Raw genomic sequence first — 15,473 nt, 5'->3', positions numbered from 1 at the left:
CTGCTATGGCCAACCACGCTCCAGCTAAACACTTCAAAGGGAAGCATTCCGATCATATCTCTTTCATTTGTATAACAATTGCTACTCTTGCTTAGTTTTGTCTCATTTTCTATTTTGTTTTTGTTAGGGTTTTCTTTTCCTTGATGTGGGAGAAGCATGATGAGCAGCTGACCCAAATACTCAAAGAAGAACATGTGCTGCGATACTATGTGCATTTCCCTCTCATTGTCTTCAAAGGGAAGTTCTAAACTCTCTTTCTTTTCTTTTCATTTCATTCCTTTACCCTAGATTTCATGTGCATTGTATGCTTTACATGGATTCAAACATTGAGGACAATGCTTCATTTAAGTTTGGGGGTGCTGGAAAGTTTTTTTTTAGTTGCTGGAAAGTTTTTTAGTTTTTGTGTTTGTGTTTGAAAACGTAGGCTTCTTCATTGCTACAATTTTGTTTTTCTGCTACTTTTTTGAAAGTTTGGTCCGCGTTGTGTTCTTCATTTTTTTCATGCTGAATTCAACGACATAAAGAACGATAAATTTGACCAAGTGGTTTGAAAGTTACATGTCAAAACAGATTATATGTTGAAATTGAGCAAAACAGCAATTTGAAACCTCACGTTTTTCTTTTCTGTTTTTTTTCTTTGAGTCATTTTCAGTTTTCCTTCCCACACCAATGATAAATCATGAGTCTAACTTCTAATATGGCTCTTAGGAATTTGATAAGCATTGTGTTAGGTCTGAATCTTATTCTTTTGCTAGCTAAGTCTCACATAATTATGCTTGAGCTTTCTATGCACTTTAGCCATGATTATACAACTCTTGCATGTCTTACCCAATTGTATGCATTTTTGCTTGTGTGATTCACTGGAATGTCAAGTTTATAACTAAGATATGATTTAGGCCATCTTTGTTAAGCTTCTTTCTTTTTCCTCCATCAACCCATACAATACATATTCCATTGTAAACCCCTTTGTGCTCAAACACTTAGCCATTTCTTTCTATCACCTTATCATCCATTAAATATCCTACCATCTAGGGGACATGTAGAGTATGATTGTATTTGAGATTGTAATGTATTCAAGGAAATAAATGAGCTATTAAAAAAAAATTCAAAAGAAAAAGGGAAAAGAAGTGTGGCCAATGTAGTCACGACCCTAGGGTGATATAAGGAGAAATCAAGGTGATCTGGGGTAAAGAGCCGCAAAATTGGGCCAAATATTATACAAAGTGTGTAAATGTCAAAATCAAATTGTGAAGTGATTCAATTGCAAAATCTAGTGTTGTGAGCTTTTCACTTTATATGCCTTACATGTCAAATGTCAATGATCTTGTTTATATGACATGCTCTACTTTGTTCCTTAGACTTTGTGTTCCAATATCCATTCTTTGTCTAACCATTACCATAACCCCATTACATCCATAAGTAAAGTCCTATTGATCTTGGTTTAGCTTGGCAAACTTGTGTTCATTCTTGCAGGAATTCATATCGTTGTTTGAGAAGCATGAGTTGTATCTTCATGGCTACTTCACACACACACCTTGAGCATGATTTTTGTGAGATTGTGGTAGCACTTGAATAATGTTTAGAACTTCCTTAGTGCTTGTTTTGTTCCTTGTTGAGCCATGTCTATGAAGTTAAAATTTCTGTCTGGTTGGAAGGTTAACGTTTTTGTATTTTGTTTTGTTTTGTTTTGCTTAAGGACTAACAAATCTATTCAGTTTTCTAACAATTTTGTTTTGTAGAGTTAGAAAAACGTTTGTGGGTATCGTATCTGTTAAACCCTCAGGAGACACAACTCCTCCTACTAGGGATGCCTAGAGGTTTAAAGGCTTGTTGCATACGCTCAATGCAATCGAGTTACCTACGAAAGTGGTCTTGTTAACTTCTTGTTTTGTTTTTATTTTTTGTTTTTTGTTTTTTTTTTGTTTTTCTTTTGTTTTTCTTTTGTTTTGCTCGAGGACTAGCAAAATCTAAGTTTGGGGGTGTGTTAAGCTCATAATTTCATACATATACATGCTCTAGAACTACCCAAAACAACAACCACTCCAATTTGGAACGAACTGCCTTTGAACTTGAATTGTCCAATTTCTTACACCTATTGATTTCGGATCGAGCCCAAAACTTGGGCAACATCATAATATGGTGGGAGGAGTCATTTGGTTAAGTTTGAGTGAAATCGTGTCCCTAGAACTACCTAAAACACCAACCAGTCCAATTAGGAACGAACTGCCTTTGAACTTGAATTGTCCAATTTCTTACACCTATTGATTTCGGATCGAGCCCAAAAATTGAGCAACATCATAATATGGTGGGAGGAGTAATTTGGTTAGTTTTGATTTAAATCCGATCTCTAGAACTATGGAATATAACAACCACTCCAATTAGGAACGAACTACCTTTGAACTTGAATTGTCCAATTTCTTACCCCTACTTATTTCGGAACGAGCCCAAAACTTGGGCAACAACATAATATGGTGGGAGGAGTCATTTGGTGACGTTTGAGTGAAATCCGATCTCTAGAACTATGTAATACACCAACCACTCCGATTAGGAACGAACTGCCCTTGAAAATAAATTGTCCAATTTCTTTCACCTATTGATTTCGGATCGACCCCAAAACTTGGGCAACAACATAATATGGTGGGAGGAGTCATTTGGTTAAGTTTGAGTGAAATCCGATCTCTAGAACTACCCAAAACACCAACCACTCCAAATAGGAACAAACTGCCTTTGAACATGAATTGTTCAATTTCTTACCCCTATTTATTTCGGATTTAGCCCAGAATTTGGGCAACATCATAATATGGTGGGAGTAGTCATTTGGTTAAGTTTGAGTGAAATCCGAGTAGGCTCAAAATGGTAAACAATGGAAAATCATGCTTAAGCATGCATAAGGTTAGCTTGAAAGGCACAAACGATCCAAAGAGGGCCTAATATCATTTCTTAAATGTCATGAAATCAAATTGCAAAAGAATGAATGACTTTTAAGTGTTCAACCAAATCAATGAATAATGAGATCAAACAACAACTTTGATGACAAGAAAATAAGAGTATGTGTATAACACTCATGAAATGAAGCATAAGGCTCAAAAGCTCACATTATATGGTTATATAAGTCTAATTTATGCTTGATACAATTCTTTGGGTCATGCAAATCCTTTAATTGGAAAATTATGAAACAAATGGCAAGTGCAAAGAAGGTTTCGAACATATCATGCTAGAACAATGCCAAATTTATTTAAAATTTTTAAGTTTTTTTTTTTTTAAAATTTGTAATTTTACAAAAAAATAAATAAATAAATAAAATTCAATTTTCATTTAAGTCATGCAAACATTTATCACAATCTCATCATAAGTGTTCGGAAAGTGACTCAAAACAAAACAAGACTCAAAATAAAGAAAAAAGAAAAACAAGCAAGAAATTAATTAAATTTTTTTATTTTAAGAAAAACCAAATTTACTTGCTAAACTCCAATACCCCCAAACCTAGAAATGAACATTGTCCTCAATGTTTAAAATTTAGGCACAAGCAATGTCAAAAATAACAAGTGAAGGTATTAAAGCAAATAAAAAAATCACAAAACACACAAGAGTTAAAATACAAAAATAAAATAATTACAAAATAAAAATTACAAAACAAACAAAAAAAAAAAAAAAAATGAAACAGTAAAACACTCGAAATAGAAAGCCCTAAACAAACAGTCTTACGCAAACCAAAACCCAAACGATTGAAAGTCCAACCCAAAAGAAGGTTAACTCACTTTGAAACCTATACAACGGTGAAAACCCGACCCACAATGAAATCCGAAGCCCACACGTTTTTTTATTATTATTTTTTAATTTTTAATTTAAGATGAAACGTGAATTGGGAGCGCAAAGGCGGGATTTCTGAAAAGAGAAAATGTGGTCCCTAATGTCGTCTCATGGTTAGTCACGGGCAGCAAGCAGGAGCCACGTATCGACAGATAGAAGCGCCGCAGATTTCACAAGCTGAAATTACGGGCTCATGGAAAGGCGCGAAGACTTTACTGAACGCGTCCGTTCAGAAAAGACACGCTGTGATAAATGAGTTGGGTATGGTTGGAAAGCGAGAAGGTTGTGGGACTCAAGGAATGCTGGAGATTCAGAAAATGTTCAGACGCTGCAATGGCTAGGGTTTGTCAAAGACTAAGTCTATAAGAGGTAAAAAGAAAGGGTAAAAAAAACACAAACTCAGAAACACACAAAAGAGAAAAGAAAGAAAGAAGAAAAGAGAGTGAGAAATCAAATGGCCTCTAACTACCCATTTTCGTTGGATCTCAACCTAGCTCCACCGACTCAGACACGAGGCCAAGCAGCGGCACCAGTATGGATGCCCTACTTTGCTTCCGCACGGGGGCCTGTGACAGTAACTGACTCAATACTCCTGGACAATGATGTTGCCATTGGAGTGGCTAGAGATTTAGTGACTCCTAAAGATATACGTGTTCTGGGGACAAGGGATGACAACCGGGTCATGAGCGATGCCCTGGCACTGAGCGTGCAGAGTACGGCAACAGTCGCAAGTTTGGGTCATCGCCTACTTGCGAAGTCCCATGAGGTAGAGGTGTTAAAGGGTCAGTTGGCGGCGGAGCGAAGTATGGTTGAAGAGTGTCAAACTGCTATAAAAAGCTTGAAAAGGGAGAGGTCAAGGATAGTGGAGGTGAATCAACACCAGCTAGAAGTATTGCGGGACGAGAATAAAAACCTATCAAAAATGGTAGAGTTGTACTCTCGCGACATGCGAAAACAGCTGGAGGACCTAGACCAACCGGGTAAACGCAAACAAGCAGATCGTGAGAGTAGTTACGCTCAAGCTAAGATTGCGATCTTTGGGAGCTCAAGTGATGAGCCCCAAGAAGCTGTGCGTGAAGCCCCGGAAGAGGACAGCCAGAGGGCCAAACTCAAAGCTCCAATGGTCGAGACACCAAGCACCGAGAAGAAATGATTTCCTACTGCATTATTGTTGTTTTTATTTTATTTTGGTTGTTTTTGTTTTTTGTTATTTTGTTTCGGAAATAAAATAGTAAAGTTGCAGAAGGAAAAAGAAAACGGAAAAGAAAGCGCATCTCCCAAACTTAAATCAAACGAAGACGACAAACGGAAAAGAAAGCACAGTTCCCTAACTAAAATAAAATAAAGATGATAGCCGAAAGGAAAAAGTAGAAACACAAAGCTCTAGAAAATGAAAGTAACGGGCAAAAATATTAAACACCAGAAAACACGGAAAAAAGAAAAGTAAAGTGAAAGTAAAGGTGCTCCCCCTTGAAGCGATTAGGTCGAGCGTGCCCGGGAAATCGGGAATGGTGTTGGCTCTCTCTCATCAGCATATGTCTATTTAAACCACGCCTCTGCAAGCGGATGATACCCAGCATTTCTTCCTACAAACTCAAGGAAAAACATCAAAAAAATTCAGAAGCAAAACAATTGGCATCCTCATGCACTCACCTTGATGATCTCAACCTTGAGCTCTCACTTGCACCACCGAATGCCCAGACAAGGGCTCCTCCAACTCCTGTCTTCCCAAACTCCATATATCATCACGGCACGGCCTCAAACTTTGCTGAGGCAATACCGAAATTTGCTGAGGCAATGCCGAACAGAGCAGTGCTGTTGGGTGGCATGATTGGCAGTATACTCACACCGGCAGATCATCTGCATGTGGCACGTAGGTCTGACAAGATGGCAGTGGATGAGTCCCACTCTTTATCTGTGCTCCATGCGGTCTCGGCTACCAATTTGGGCATGCGATTACTGGCGAGGATGCGGGAGTGCACAACGCTGAACGAGGAAGTGGCTTCCTTGAAGGCTATGGTGGCAGATTTGCAGAAGCGACTTTACTGTGCCAATCAGCATGTGAAAGCACTGCAGAGAAAGAATGAGGACCATGTAGAGCTGCTACAGATTCTACAAGTGCGATAAAATAGAGGCAAGCCATGATGATGATGAAGATGAAGATGAAGAAGAAGATGATGATGATGTTGTTTTTTATTTTATTTTATTTGTTTTTTTTTTTTTTTGGTTTTTTTTTTTAATGTAACGTTTGAAATAAAAATGTGTTTTAACACTCAGAAATAAACTAACCAACCAAACCACGTAAATAAATAAATAAACTAACTTAACAAAACAAAAACAAAGACAAAACAAAAACAAAGACTCAACAGAAAAGAAAACAAAGAAAATAAAAAAAAAACTTAATTTAAAAACACACAATATACAAGCAACTCACGGATGACCAGTTAAGGGCCTCAGAAAACACAGCCAGGGGATCCGGGAAGGTTGGAGGGGTCACAATGGTCCCGCTTAAAACCCAAACTTCTTAGACACCGAAGGTGTCGCCTAAAGAACTCCTAGACACTGTATTAACGGAAGTGCTCACTGGGGTTTCCATAAGTCAGCTCATATGAAAAATCTTTTTTTTTATTTTTTTTATTTAAAATTTTAAGATAAGAAATAAAAAAAAATTAAGATAAAATGAAACAACAAACCATAAACGAAAATGAACTAAGTACTGTAAACAAATTCAAACAAACAACATAAATTGTTGTACTAAAAGAAACAAACCAAGAAACCAAAGAAAAAAAAACAAACAGCACTTTCTATCACCCGTTTATCACCATTTGGACAGATTCGTTTCTCTGTTTTTCAGCTTCAACCCATGTTCAGTTTTTAGCCTATAACTTTCCAAACGTTATTTATATGGTTGGATTCAGCACAGAAAAACAAAGAACTCCACGCGGACCAAAAGGCAAAAACAATTACGAAAATAAACAGAATTCAAAGAAAAGAAAGGATTTAAATGCTCCCCTTGAAGCGATTAGGTTGAGCATTGATGCACTTGGAGGTCGCGACTTCTCCCACTGCTCCACACTTCCCATTCTTATGATTGAGGTTGCCATCTCTCTCCACTCTCTCTTTCTTATTGAGCTACTTCAGAAATGCTTAACGAAAGACAAGGAAACTTGAAACAGATTTTTAGATTTAAAGGATGAGTAAACCATAAATTAAATGAAAAGGATAAACTAAACAAAAACATCAAGATTAGGGATTCAACTTCACCACAAACATCTAATTCCATGCTTCAAAGTAACAAACACCAATGGGTTGTGTAAGCTGGGACTTAAACCCAGTTCTCTTGCTTGTTGGGCAATTGTCCTTTTCTGTTGGACTACAAACACAACTTGTCCATTAATTGCATTAACTTTAAAACAAGAAATTGTCTAGAAAAACATGAAACTGAAAAATAAAAATAAAACAAGGGAAAAGAAATAGAACCAAACTATGTTGCCAATCCCCGGCAACGGCGCCAAAAACTTGTTGCTTCGATTCAGCTGCACCAAAATGGATTCAACTGCATCCTCAACTTGTGATACTCGCAAGTGCACGAGCCGTTCGGTAGTATAGCATATGTAAGTGCGAGGTCGATCCCACGAGGATTGGTGATTGAATGATCCAATTCATTTCCCCTACACAAAATAGAAATGAAAAAGAAAATAAATAAAACAAGAAAAAAGGAAATAACTCAAGCAAATAAGTTCCCAAGTTCAATTAGATTAACGGATTGATTCTAGCTAAAGTATGATTAAGCCATGGTGTTTGGTCCTAACCTTGTGTTCCTAATTCCCTAATTTGATCATTTGTTGTCTAACCTAAAACTAAGCATTAGGAACCCATTAAGCATAGAAGAACAATTTAAACAACCAAGCATGTATCTAATCCCTGTTGTCGAATGTCCATACATACTCTTCCTATTCATAGTTCAATTCGAATTAAAGCATGGTGTCTACTCTTAATTCAAACCAAGATAGCTAACATGCAAGCCTAAATGGTGATCAATCATTCAAACTAGCATATTAACTTATAAGCATAATAAATAAGAACAAAAACCATAATTGAAACTTGGAAACTAATTAAACTTGAATACTTAAGAAAGAATGTACATTACAAATAAAAGTAAAGTGGAACTAAGAAAACTTGAAGGAAAATTTAGTAAAATCATTTTGTTACAACAATTGACAACTTGAAAGGAAACTAAGAGAATTTGAGGGAGAGAAGGGAAGGGAGCTCTAGAGAAGTGTTTGAGAGCTCCCCCACTTGGGGTGTGATTTATGAAGCTTGAAAACTTCTCTATTTATAGGGCTAAGAGGGAGGAACACCATGATGAAATTCAACACCACCATTCCTCCTTTAATACAACCCATAACTCACACTTCATCTTGTCTACGTTAGTGTGGTTGGAATCAACTACATCCCATACTTCTTTTGCTGCACCTCAAGATTTCTTCACATGGGATTATCAAAGGTGTTCAATTTGTGGCTGCCTTTTGCTGCCAACCCATGTGGGTTTTCTTTTGCTTGCTGAAAAAACGATTTTTCTGAACCTATTTTGGTGTAGGAAGGCCAGAGGTTTCAAAACGTATCCAATGAGGCTCAAATTTGGATATGTTATACTAGACACCCATTGGAACAACTTCTATGAATAAAGTATTCTCATTGGAGCAGTAGAAGTGTACGTTTCGGCCACTGCAAGTTGGCTGCCGAAACAGGGACTGGAATTGACTTCATTTCATTTCTTTTCTTTCTTTTTTGCTTCACATGCATGCACATGCTTTCTCTTTAATAGCACCATCATGTACCAACTTGCTCCTTTAGAATTTCATAGCTGGAATGCCTCCCTACTTCACTCATTATGTTGGGTACAAAGTCAGAGGCACATGGCTAAAAGGAGGCACATGGCAAAAAGCTGGCAGCTGCAAATCCTGCTGAGCAAGGTTGAGTGTTGGACGGGCTAAGCACTCCATATATGTCCAATTGGGCTGGAATTTGGAGATGTTGTACTAGACACCCATTGGAACAAGTTTCATGAAGATCATCACCTCATTCGAGCCCCATAGCATGCTCATCCAAGGCCAAGAAGTTGACCTACGAAACTGGGCTGGCAAGGAGTTGTAGCCAAATTGTGTTTGTCTTTAAGCTCTTCTTCCATTCACCCAAATAAGGCCTTAACATGCATGGATTGCATCATTTCCTATCCAAAGTCATCATTGTTACCTAAAGCTCAATGAACTGAAACATAAACACAAAAAGGATTAAAAGCACAAGTTTAACTCAAAAACATAACCAAATCATAAGCTAGAACGGTACAAAATAATATATAAATATGCACCGATCATCCATGCCATGCGAAGCCAATAATACTGTTTGTGCCTGATAAATCACGGCCATAAGTTGGCCGAAGGAGTTCCTCTCTCGGCCCTGGCACTTGTTCATAAAAACTGAAACGCAGCATTTCGCCAGGATACTTCGCCTTCCTAAAGACAAAAGAGGAAATGCTAAGGCATGACCGTCTCGGCCTCAAGCGCAGGCCGAGGCCGAGGCCAAATAGAATCGCGGCCAGAAATATTAAAATCAGATCATCACGTGATGGCAGGGACCCAAGCTTCATTTAATGAAGTAGTGCCTGTTTAATGCAGCAAACCCACTGGCTACAAGGAAGCATTTAATGCATGAGGGAAGGTGGGAAGTGACTGAAGTCAGAATTTGGTGATGGGGATCAGAGCGATTAGACGTGGACATTCTCACAAGAATTCTGACAGCCTGAGATATTGGTTCACCAGCTATCCAGGCCATAAATGCGTCTCCACGGCCAGAAGCTCAGAACCCGATCAACAGCAGCGGCCGAGATTCACCGGGATTTCTGGGGTCACACCACCATACTTCACGATTCCAAATGTCGATTGGACTGCCCACTTGCTCCAAACCAGCGCCACCATGCAGATTTTTAGCCTAGGAGTAGTGGTAGATTGTAAGGAAAATCCATTCATCAATATATCATACGACCCTTGATTTTCAAGGCGCCGGAGCACCATCCTTGTTGTCTGTTCATTCACCCCATATATCATACGACCGTCGCTCCCTGAGCAACGCGGCAGAGCACCGCCCAAAACCCACCACCTACACCATCACTCAACAGCCTTGTAGTTCAGGCCGTGGACCTGACAGCCGAGACCAGTTCCTCTCTCGGCTACAATCGTTTGATTAGGAAGACGAGTTCAAACAGGCGCACCACTCGACCATCCAACACTCATCAATTCATCGACGCACGGTAGACCGTGCTGGCACGCCCGCGCACAAACCGCACCGCACCCAAAAGCAGGAAATCGCGTGTTAACGTATATCCCCTCGGCCCGAAACTCCAGGCCGTGAGATTTGTGCGGCAGACAAATACATTTTTCATATGTCAATCACCTATCAAGCTCACATGAACCCAAGTCATGTGGTTTACGGGGCTTGTACGAGGGATTGTGGTGTGGAAAGTTACGGAGGTCCACAAGGCCCACGGAAGCTGTTGGATAATGGAGACTTTGGGCTAGATACTTGGGAGCACCAAAGTCCAAGTCCATTACTTAGAGTTCTCCAATGTGGGTGAGCAAATGAGATATGTTTCAAGCACTTCCTTTTACCCATAGGAAATAGTCATTTTCCAAATGTCTAGCTCTATACGCTGGAAATAAGAATGTCCCAATGCTCCCTATTACCCGCTGGAAACAAGCCAATTCCAACAATCCCTTTTACCCATAGGAAATAGTCATTTTCCAATGCCTAGCTTTACCTGATGGAAAATAGCATGCTCCAGTGCTCCCTTTTAACCATTGGAAATAGGCTAGTTCCAGCATCTCCTTTTATCTATTGGAAATAAAGGAAAAACCTCATCCTCTATAAATTGGCAGGCATTTGCTAGGCAAAATCAACCTCTCTTGGTTGTTGTAAGCTTCTCAACAACCATGAGAACTCATCTTCTTTCCTCCCTTCGGCTGCTGCAAGCATTTCAGCGGCCATCCCAGCCATCAACCTCCATCCTTTGGCTGTTGCAAGCATCCCAGCAGCCATCGACCAACATCTCTTGGTTACTTAAGCACCCTAGCAACCATCAAACCACTTTCCTTCCTCCCTTTGGCCGCTACAAGCATTCTAGCGGCCATCCCAGCCATTCCTCAACCATCACCACCATGTCTCCTACTTTCTCACTCTTGAAATCCGTCATCTTCTCTATAAAGCCTCACCAAGCATAACTCCAAGCTTTTCCTCAATTCCAAGCTATAAACATCATAGCCTTCAAACCTCAAGCTTTTCCTCCCATTCTCCTTCTCTTGAAACTCTTAAATCCATAAAGTCTCACCAAGCATAACTCCAAGCTTTTCCTTCCTTCCAAGCTATAAACACCATAGCCTTCAAATCTCAAGCTTTTCCTCTCATCCTCCTCTTGAAATCTTAAATCCCCATAGTCATAGCCACAAACAACAAATTATCAACACCCAAACTCAAGCATATCCAACACCAAGCCAAGCACATGCATTCTCATTTGCTAAACTTGTGGGTCTTTAGCTCCCACACTCCAAGCTCTCAAGCCAAGCTCACACAATCTCAATCCAACATCATGTTCAACTCTTCGTAAAGTTGCCGGAAAGGTTAGCGCAAAATATGCAGCCGCTGGAAGAAAAACAAAGTACTCCCCTGGGACTTGCTTCTCCCTCGGGATACTTTGGGCCTAGTCCTCGCTAACTCAGAAAAAGGGGCAACGAAGGCTTGATCCACCACTCTATGGCGGTCCAAGAATCAATAAGCCCGGACAGGCCTTCCAACAGAAAAAGACCCCAACACTTGGGTTTTTGTTAAATTGGTTTTGGCTTTAATTGCTTTCGGTTAGGTTTCTTGAATCTTCATGCTCATCCATCTGGGTTTTTACCAATTGCATTTAGATTGCTCTGGATATGTGAATCTTGAAACTTGGGATTTTCCATTTGATGTACTAGATTCGTATAGTGTGATTGTGATGAATCCTTGTTCACTGCTGTGTTAGTGTTGTATTGCTGTTGTGTTCTTGTTATTTTGCTATGGTATTGCTGTTATGTTGCTATGTTATATTGCCATTGTATTGCCTGGTTATTATGGTTGTACTGTGTTAATGAAATGTTATTTTGTCATGGTCAGAAATGAAGACAATTGTTATTTTGGTTTGCTACAATGGAAAATGGGTAACCTCAAAGAAGATGATCAAAATGAAGGGGGTGACTCAAAAGGCTTAATAGTTCCACGGACCATCACATTTGCTGAATTGTTGGATAGTGTGCATCAGATTGGTAATACAAACAGCAGGGAAGACAAAGTTTGCTTAAAGTTTTTCAGTTTTGGTGGCCTCGAATGAGTGGAAGCACATAAATATTGAGGACGATGATGATGCCAAATTTTTATGAAGTATAATTGTGAGGTAACACCTTCAAAACTAGCTCCCTTACTCGTGAGTATAGAAGATAAAGGACTGACAAATGATATAGTTGATAGTATGCATATCATGACAGATAGTAGTCGGATGGGTCGTTCTTCAGTTGCCATTGTTGAAAGCAATGAAGTAACTCAGAATAATACAAATGTCGTTGATGTGGGAGGTGATGTTGGGACAGATTTTATGGACATGATTGATTTTAGCGAGGTGGAGGAGATGCATGGTGGTGATAATGGTATTGAAAGAAATGAAGTGTCAGTGTACTCTGCCCCTCCTAATTTGGGCCGCTTGGACACATCTGCCCAATTGCCAATAATGCGTTTAGGAGGAGAATCTGAACCCACTCATGGACATTATCTGAGTCAAATGGGTGAACAGAACCAGTACAATGTGGCTGGTGTAAATGATGAAGAAGCATATTTGGACAGGGGGTATTCGCGATGTGATTGGAATCCGATAATTCAAGTTGGGCAAATTTTCTCTAGTAAGGGAGCATTGTTGACCGAGTTACGGTTGACCGCATTAAGAGGCCACTTTGAATTTAAGGTGCAATTCTCTTGCACTAAGAGGTTGCTTGTGGTTTGTTGTCAACGTCCATGCCGATGGCGGGTCCGAGCATCGAGAATTGGAGAATACAACTTCATGATTGTGAGGTGTACAGCTGTCCATGAATGTGATTTGAGGTTCGTAAATGACAACCATCGTCAAGCAACCACAACACTTGTAGCCACTTCATTTAAAAGGAAGTTGAAGGATTCTCGGACAATATACACACCAAGTGACATAATGAGAGATGTGAAACACAACTTTGGTTTGACCATCCATTATTCGAAAGCTTGGAAAGCAAGGGAGTTAGCTCTATTGTCCATTAGAGGATTAGCCGAGGAGGCTTATTATATCCTTCTAGCCTATTGCTATGAATTGGAGCGTATGAATCTCGGCACAAAGACACACATCCAAACTGATGAGAACAATCACTTTGTGTATTTATTTATGGCAGTTGGCGCATGTATTAGAGGGTTTCGTTCTTCCATGCGCCCAGTGATAGTTATGGATGCCACTCATTTAAAATCTAAGTACAAGGGTGTTATGTTTGTAGCAAATGCATTCAATGGTAATCAAAATATATATCCTCTTGCTTTTGGGATCGGGGATTTGGAGACGGATGCATCATGGCCTTGGTTTTTCACTCTACTTTATGAAGTCATTGGTGAGTGTCCCAATCTTGTTATCATTTATGATCGCAATGTTAGCATAGAGAATGTGTGGAACAAAGTTTTTCCAACAGCGCAGCATGACATATGCTTTTATCATATGAAGGGGAACATGAAACACACTTGCAAGTTGAAAAAGTGTGATAAAATACTGATGCACTTTGAGCAGGCTGCGAAATCGTATTCAATTGCTGAATTTGATTGTCATTTTCGCAAGATCAAGAGAAAGGAACACGTTGCTCAATATCTTGAACATCAGTGTTACATAAGTGGTCTAGAGCTCACATGGATGGACGCCGCTACAATGTAATGACAACAAATATTGCGGAGTCAATAAACTCAGTCCTTAGGTTTGTAAGGATGCTGCTAGTGGTTCATTTGATAGGGGAAATTATTAATCTCCTTTTCAAATGGTTCACTGAATGTCGTGAGTTGGCTTTGAATTGCACAACAACATTGTGCCCCAATTTTGGCAGAAGAAGTTGAGGAATAGGTTGGAGGATGCTGCAAGGATGAATGTCGTTAAACTAAATAATGTACAGTTTAATGTTTTTGGACGGTGATATGGACGACCTCATAGATTTGACGAACAACAGTTGTAGTTGTAGAAAGTTTCAACTTGAGCACCTACCTTGCAAGCATGTAGTTGCAGTTTGCCGCTTCTTGAAACTAAATGTATACTCGAAGGCTTCTCAGTATTACACTCGGAATACCTGGTTGGATGCTTATTCGGATAGCATCTACTGGGTATAGCCTCACGGAATGTGTGTATTGCCTTCAGATTGTCATTATATTGTACTGGTATTGCTATTGCAATGTAAACTGTCAGTACAAAATTAAAGGCCCTGGAATGTAACTCCAAATGGATCCAAAACATTAAAGTTCTTTGAATTCCATTATTACACAGTTACCGTGATACTCCTACTACACCTTCTTTTCTAATTAAAAATTCAGGCGATGCATGGGGCAAATACAAGGTGAAATGTCCTATGTGTTTAACTGGATATAGTTGCTGAAGAAGCATTACGACTATTAACCCCAACAGATTTCTCATATCTTGCCAAGAACACCCTTGAATTTATGCAATGTGCCCAAGCCAGTCCTAAAGCTGGACTCACCCGTCTGCCTGATGTGTGCAGGCACTCCAAGTTTCCCAACCTCACCCCATCATGTGGCCCAATAAAATCCACCACTTGGTTGGTGACAACCACCGCCAACCCAAACTTATTTGCTAAAGCCTTCAATGTCCCAGATATGTTGAAGAACATTTCAGACCGCCGTTTCAAATATGCCAGTGTTGTCTGAAACTATGATCAGAACAATGCAACAATGGAATCAATGACAATGAGTTTCACAGGTAACCGGGTGTGATCAATGGCAATAAATGCTTCTATGTCTCGAAGGACATGGATGAGTTGTTGAGCATCATGAACGCCATGAACATATATGTCTTCCAACCGGGTATGATGCATGATAAAGGTTGCCTAGTTGTTGCAATCAACGAAATGAGAAGCTGAATTATGTGAATATGTAGAGGGAGGAGCCCCCTAGTCCGCCATGTGAGGGCGGGAGCTGAGCTCTTACTGTAAGTTGGAGACAAAGTTGTGTCTTCCCGGAACTGCTCTCCCCTACCAATTCTGTTATGGAGTTGCAGGGTATCCCACCGCCCAAGCAGCCATCTAGTATTGGGCATCCGATGGATAATTTAGGGGTTGAAAGAGGAAGGAGCATGAGGTTTTCTGGTGTCATGTTTTCGTAATTTAGGGGGGGATGTCATGGTGCTACAAGGCATGAATTGTATATATAGAGTCCATATTGATGGTGTGTAATGTAGGCCATATGTCTTTTAAGGTATGTATACTTCATCCCTTTTCCAATTTTTAATTAAATTTTTTTTAATTATTATTTTTTTTTTGGACCAAATAATTTAAAAAACAGTCTGATGCAGTACCTACTGCAAT

At 39.6% G+C, this 15,473-nt stretch overlaps 1 pseudogene; it reads right to left on the bottom strand.

Annotated features, from left to right (window-relative positions):
• Nucleotides 1-14,507: 14,507 nt before the first annotated feature.
• LOC110763250 (DNA repair protein XRCC3 homolog pseudogene) lies at nucleotides 14,508-15,261 on the bottom strand (annotated as a pseudogene).
• Between the last annotated feature and the right edge of the window lie 212 nt (nucleotides 15,262-15,473).

The sequence above is a fragment of the Prunus avium genome, chromosome 2 (assembly GCF_965620075.1).
Source record: "Prunus avium chromosome 2, drPruAviu1.hap1.1, whole genome shotgun sequence".
Classification (NCBI taxonomy): domain Eukaryota; kingdom Viridiplantae; phylum Streptophyta; class Magnoliopsida; order Rosales; family Rosaceae; genus Prunus; species Prunus avium.
Note: the sequence above shows the minus strand (reverse complement) of the source record. Positions and strands in the feature narration are given on the sequence as shown.